The sequence below is a fragment of the Panulirus ornatus genome, chromosome 61, assembly GCF_036320965.1.
Source record: "Panulirus ornatus isolate Po-2019 chromosome 61, ASM3632096v1, whole genome shotgun sequence".
Taxonomy (NCBI): Eukaryota; Metazoa; Arthropoda; class Malacostraca; order Decapoda; family Palinuridae; genus Panulirus; species Panulirus ornatus.
The window spans coordinates 4833704-4841043 of record NC_092284.1 but is presented as its reverse complement, the minus strand read 5'-3'; positions in this window follow the sequence as shown (position 1 = coordinate 4841043).

Here is a 7340-nt window from a genome sequence, read left to right as displayed (position 1 = left end):
GGGAACCATACAGCCCCCTGGGAGACCACATCTGAGGCCCTGGAGGGTGCTCATGACCCCCTGGGGACCATACAGCCCCTGGGAGGCAACAGGTGAGGCCCTGGAGGGTGCTCATGACCCCCTGGGGACCATAAACCCCTGGGAAGCGCCATGTAAGGCACTGGAGTGTGCTCATGACCCCCCTGGGGACCATACAGCCCCTGGGAGGACACAGGTGAGGCCGTGGAGGCTCGTGATCATCCCTTGGGAAGCATACAGACCCTGGGAGGCCACAGGTGAGGCCCTTGATGGTGCTCATAACCCCCTGGGGACCATGTAACCCCTGGGAGGCCACAGGTGAGGCACTGGAGTGTGCTCATGACCCCCTTGGGACCATGTAACCCCTGGGAAGCGACATGTAAGGCACTGGAGTGTGCTCATGACCCCCTGGGGACCATACAGCCCCTGGGAGGACACAGGTGAGGCCCTGGAGGGTTCTCAGAACCCGCTGGGGACCCTAGAGCCCCTGGGAGGCCACAGATGAGGCCCTGGAGGGTGCTCATAACCACCTAGGGACCATACAGCCCCTGGGAGACCACAGGTGAGGCCCTTGAGAGTGCTCATGACCCCCTGGGAACCATACAGCCCATGGAAGGCCACAGGTGAGGCCTTGGAGGGTTCTCAGAACCCGCTGGTGACCATACAGCCCCTGGGAGGCCACAGGTGAGGTCCTGGAGGGTGCTCATGACCCGCTGGGGACAATAAAGCCCCTGGGAGGCCACAGGTGAGGTCCTGGAGGGTGCTCATGACCACCTGGGAACGAGACAGCCCCTGGGAGGCCACAGGTGAGGCCCTGATGGGTGCTCATGACCCCCTGGGAACCATACAGCCCCTGGGAGGCCAAAGGTGAGGCCCGGGAGGGTCCTGATGATCCTTTGGGGACTATTCAGCCCCTGGGAGGCCACATCTGAGGGCCTGGAGGATGCTCATGACCTCATGGGGACCATACAGCCCCTAGGAGGACACAGGTGAAGCCCGGGAGGGGGCTCATGACCCCCTGGGGACCGTACAGCCCCTGGGAGGCCACAGGTGAGGCCCTGGAGGGTCCTGATGATCCCCTGGGGACTATTCAGCCCCTGGGAGGCCACAGGTGAGGCCCTGGAGGATGCTCATGAACCGATGGGGACCATACAGCCCCTGGGAGGCCACATCTGAGGCCCTGGAGGGTACTCATGACCCCCTGGGGACCATACAGCCCCTGGGAGGCCACAGGTGAGGCCATGGAGGGTGCTCATGACCCCCTGGGAACCGTACAGCCCCTGGGAGGCCAAAGGTGAGGCCCTGGAGGGTCCTGATGATCCTTTGGGGACTATTCAGCCCCTGGGAGGCCACATCTGAGGCCCTGGAGGATGCTCATAACTTCATGGGGACCATACAGCCCCTAGGAGGACACAGATGAAGCCCTGGAGGGGGCTCATGACCCCCTGGGGACCATACAGCCCCTGGGAGGCAACAGGTGAAGCCCTGGAGGGTCCTGATGATCCCTGGGGACTATTCAGCCCCTGGGAGGACACATCTGAGGCCCTGGAGGATTCTCATGACCCCATGGGGACCATACAGCCCCTGGGAGGCCACAGGCGAGGTCCTGGAGGATGTTCATGAACCCCTGGGGACCATACAGCCCCTGGGAGGCCACAGGTGAGGCCCTGGAGGGTGCTCATGACCCCCTGGGGACCATACAGCCCCTGGGAGTCCACAGGTGAGGCCATGGATCGTGCTCATGACCCCTGGGAACCATAGAGCCCCTGGGAGGCCACAGGTGAGGCCCTGGAGGGTGCTCATGACCCCCTGGGATCATACACTCCCTGAGAGTCCACAGGTGAGGCCCTGGTGGGTGTTCATGACCCCTGGAGACCATACAGCCCCTGGGAGGCCACAGGTGAGGCCCTGGAGGGTGCTCATGACCCCCTGGGAACCATACACCCCCTGGGAGTCCACAGGTGAGGCCATGGATCGTGCTCATGACCCCCTGGGATCATACACTCCCTGAGAGTCCACAGGTGAGGCCCTGGTGGGTGTTCATGACCCCTGGGGACCATACAGCCCCTGGGAGGCAACAGGCGAGGCTCTGGAGGGTCCTGATGATTCTTTGGGGACTATTCAGCCCCTGGGAGGCCACATCTGAGGCCCTGGAGGATGCTCATGACCCCCTGGGAACCATACAGCCCCTGGGAGGCCACATCTGAGGCCCTGGAGGATGCTTATGACCCCCTGGGGACCATACAGTCCCTGGGAGGCCACAGGTGAGGCCCTGATGGGTGCTCATGACCCCTGGGGACCATACAGCCCATGGGAGGCCACAGGTGAGGCCCTGGAGGGTGCTCATGACCCCCTGGGAACCATACAACCACTGGGAGGCCACAGGTGAGGCCCTGATGGGTGCTCATGACCCCCTGGGAACCATACAGCCCCTGGGAGGCTACAGGAGAGGCCCTGGAGGGACCTGATGATCCCCTGGGGACTATTCAGCCCCTGGGAGGCCACATCTGAGGTCCTGGAGGATGCTCATGACCTCATGGGGACCATACAGCCCCTGGGAGGTAACAGGTGAGGCCCTGGAGGGGGCTCATGACCCCCTGGGGACTATACAGCCCCTGGGAGGAAACAGGTGAGGCCCTGGAGGGTGCTCATGACCCCCTGGGGAACATACAGCCCCTGGGAGGCCACAGGTGAGGCCGTGGTGGGTGCTCATGACCCCTGGGGACCATACAGCCCCTGGGAGGCCACAGGTGAGGCCCTGGAGGGTGCTCATGACCCCCTGGGAACCATACAGCCCCTGGGAGGCCACATCTGAGGCCCTGGAGGATGCTCATGACCTCATGGGGACCATACAGCCCCTAGAAGGACAAAGGTGAAGCCCTGGAGGGGGCTCATGACCCCCTGAGGACCATACAGCCCCTGGGAGGCAACAGGTGAGGCCCTGGAGGGTCCTGATGATCCCTGGGGACTATTCAGCCCCTGGGAGGCCACATCTGAGGTCCTGGAGGATGCTCATGACCTCATGGGGACCATACAGGCCCTGGGAGGCAACAGGTGAGGCCCTGGAGGGGGCTCATGACCCCTGGGGATTATACAGCCCCTGGGAGGCCATAGGTGAGGCCCTGGAGGGTCCTGATGATCCTTTGGGGACTATTCAGCCCCTGGGAGGCCACATCTGAGGCTCTGGAGGATGCTCATGACCTCATGGGGACCATACAGCCCCTGGGAGGCCACATCTGAGGCCCTGGAGGATGCTCATGACCCCCTGGGGACCATACAGTCCCTGAGAGTCCACAGGTGAAGCCCTGGAGGGTGCTCATGACCCATGGGGACCATACAGCCCCTGGGAGGCCACAAGTGAGGCCCTGGAGGGTGCTAATGACCCCCCCCTGGGAACCATAGAGTCCCTGTGAGGCCACAGGTGAGGCCCTGGAGGGTGCTCATGACCCCCTGGGGACCATACAGCCACTGGGAGGCCACAGGTGAGGTCCTGGAGGATGCTCATGACACCATGGGAACCACAGAGCCCCTGGGAGGCCACAGGTTAGGCCCTGGAGGGTGCTCATGACCCCCTGGGAACGAGAAAGCCCCTGGGAGTCCACAGGTGAGGCCATGCATGGTGCTCATGACCCCCTGGGGACCATAGAACTCCTGGGAGGCCACAAGTGAGGCCCTGATGGGTGCTCATGATCCCCTGGGAAACATACAGCCCCTGGGAGGCCACAGGTGAGGCCCTGCAGGTCCTGATGATCACCTGGGGACTATTCAGCCCCTGGGAGGCCACATCTGAGGCCCTGGAGGATGCTCATGACCCAATGGGGACCATACAGCCCCTGGGAGGCCACAGGTGAGGCCCTGGAGGGTGCTCATGACCCCCTGGGGACCATACAGCCCCTGGGAGGCCACAGGTTAGGCCCTGGAGAGTGCTCATGACCCCCTGGGGACCATGTAACCCCTGGGAGGCGACATGTAAGGCACTGGAGTGTGCTCATGACCCCCTGGGGACCATACAGCCCCTGGGAGGCCACAGGTGAGGCCCTAGAGGGTGTTCATGACCCCCTGGGGACCATACAACCCCTGGGAGGCCACAGATGAGGCCCTGGAGGGTGCTCATGATACCCTGGGGACCATACAGCCCCTGGGAGGCCACAGGTGAGGCCCTGGAGGTTCATCATGATCCCTGGGAACGATACAGCCCCTGGGAGGCCACAGGTGAGGCCCTGGAGGGTGCTCATGAAACCCTGAGAACCATACAGCCCCTGGGAGGCCACAGGTGAGGCCCTGGAGAGTGTTCATGACCCCCTGGGAACAATACAGCCCCTGGGAGGCCAAAGGTGAGGCCCTGGAGGTTCATCATGATCCCTGGGAACGATACAGCCCCTGGGAGGCCACAGGTGAGGCCCTGGAGGGTGCTCATGAATCCCCTGAGAACCATACAGCCCCTGGGAGGCCACAGGTGAGGCCCTGGAGGGTGCTCATGACCCCCTGGGGACCATACAGCCCCTGGAAGCCACAGGTGAGGCCCTGGAGGGTGCTCATGACCCCCTGGGGACCATACAGCCCCTGGGAGGCCACAGGTGAGGCCCTGGAGGGTGCTCATGACCCCCTGGGGACCATACAGCCCCTGGGAGGCCACAGGTGAGGCCCTGGAGGGTGCTCATGACCCCTGGGGACCATACAGCCCCTGGGAGGCCACAGGTGAGGCCCTGGAGGGTGCTCATGACCCCTGGGGACCATACAGCCCCTGGGAGGCCACAGGTGAGGCCCTGGAGGGTGCTCATGACCCCCTGGGACCATACAGCCCCTGGGAGGCCACAGGTGAGGCCCTGGAGGGTGCTCATGACCCCCTGGGACCATACAGCCCCTGGGAAGGCCACAGGTGAGGCCCTGAGAGGTGCTCATGACCCCCTGGGGACCATACAGCCCCTGGGAGGCCACAGGTGAGGCCCTGGAGGGTGCTCATGACCCCCTGGGGACCATACAGCCCCTGGGAGGCCACAGGTGAGCCCTGGAGGGTGGCTCATGACCCCTGGGGACCATACAGCCCCTGGGAGGCCACAGGTGAGGCCCTGGAGGGTGCTCATGACCCCCTGGGACCATACAGCCCCTGGGAGCCACAGGTGAGGCCCTGGAGGGTGCTCATGACCCCTAGGGGACCATACAGCCCCAGGGGAGGCCACAGTGAGGCCCTGGAGGGTGCTCATGACCCCCTCGGGACCATACAGCCCCTGGAGGCCACAGGTGAGGCCCTAGAGGGTGCTCATGACCCCCTGGGAACCATACAAGCCCCTGGAGGCCACAGGTGGAGGCCCAGGAGGAGGGCTCATGACCCCCTGGGGACCATACAGCCCCTGGAGGCCACAGTGAGGCCCTGGAGGTGCTCATTACCCCTGTGGGACCTACAGCCCCTGTGAAGCCTGGGAGGCCACAGGGTGGACAGACCCTGGGACCATAAGCCGGGAGCACGTGAGGCCCGAGGGCTTGTGCCCTGACCCCATGGGACATACAGCCATGGGAGGCACAGGTGAGGCCTGGAGGGTTCATGATCCCCTGGGGACCATACAGCCCCTGGGAGGCCACAGGTGAGGCACTGGAGGGTGCTCATGACCCCCTGGGGACCATACAGCCCTGGGAGGTCACAGGTGAGGCCCTGGAGGGTGCTCATGACCCCCTGGGAACCATACATTCCCTGGGATGCCACAGGTGAGGCCCTGGAGAATGCTCATGACCCCCTGGGAACGAGAAAGCCACTGGGAGGCCACAGGTGAGGCCCTAGAGGGTGCTCATGACCCCCTGGGAACCATACAGCTCCTGGAAGGCCACACGTGAGTCCCTGTAGGGTGCTCATGACCCCCTGGGGACCATACAACCCCTGGGAGGCCACAGGTGAGGCCCTGTAGGGTGCTCATGACCCCCTGGGAACCATACAGCTCCTGGAAGGCCACACGTCAGTCCCAAGAGGGTGCTCATGACCCCCTGGGGACCATACAGCCACTGGGAGGCCACAGGTGAGGCCCTGGAGGATATTCATGAACCCCTGGGGACCATAAAGCCCCTGGAAGACCACAGGTGAGGCCCTGGAGGGTTTTCAGAACCCGCTGGGGACCATACAGCCCCTGGGAGGCCAGATCTGAGGCCCTGGAGGATGCTCATGACCCCCTGGGAACCATACAACCCCTGGGAGGCCACAGGTGAGGCCCTGATGGGTGCTCATGACCCCCTGGGAACCATACAGCCCCTGGGAGGCCACAGGTGAGGCCCTGGAGTGTCCTGATGATCCCCTGGGGACTATTCAGCCCCTGGTAGGCCACATCTGAGGCCCTGGAGGATGCTCATGACCCCATGGGGACCATACAGCCCCTGAGAGGCAACAGGTGAGGCCCTGGAGGGTGCTCATGACCCATGGGAACCATACAGCCCCTGGGAGGCCACAGGTGAGGCCCTGGAGTGTCCTGATGATCCCCTGGGGACTATTCAGCCCCTGGGAGGCCACATCTGAGGCCCTGGAGGATGCTCATGACCCCCTGGGAACCATACAGACCCTGGGAGGTCACAGGTGAGGTCCTGGAGGATGCTCATGACCCCCTGGGGCTTATACAGTCCCTGAGAGTCCACAGGTGAGGCCCTGGTGGGTGCTCATGACCCCCTGGGAACGAGAAAGCCCCTGGGAGGCCACAGGTGAGGCCATGGATGGTGCTCATGACCCCCTGGGAACCATAGAACTCCTGGGAGGCCACAGGTGAGGCCCTGATGGTTGCTCATGACCCCCTGGAACCATACAGCCCCTGGGAGGCCACAGGTGAGGCCCTGGAGGGTCCTGATGATCACCTGGAGACTATTCAGCCCCTGGGAGGCCACATCTGAGGCCCTGGAGGATGCTCATGACCCCATGGGGACCATACAGCCCCTGGGAGGCAACATGTGAGGCCCTGGAGGGTGCTCATGACCCCCTGGGGACCATACAGCCCCTGGGAGGCAAAAGGTGAGGCCCTGGAGGGTCCTGATGATCCCCTGGGGACTATTCAGCCCCTGGGAGGCCACATCTGAGGCCCTGGAGGATGCTCATGACCCCCTGGGGACCATACAGCCCCTGGGAGGCCACAGGTGAGGCCCTGGAGGATGCTCATGATCCCCTGGGGACCATACAGCACCTGGGAGGCCACAGGTGAGGCCCTGGAGGGGTTCTCAGAACCCGCTGGGGACCATACAGCCCCTGCGAGGCCACAGGTGAGGCCCTGGTGGGTGTTCATGACCCATGGGGACAATACAGCCCCTGGGAGTCAACAGGTGAGGCCCTGGAGGATGCTCATGACCCCCTGGGA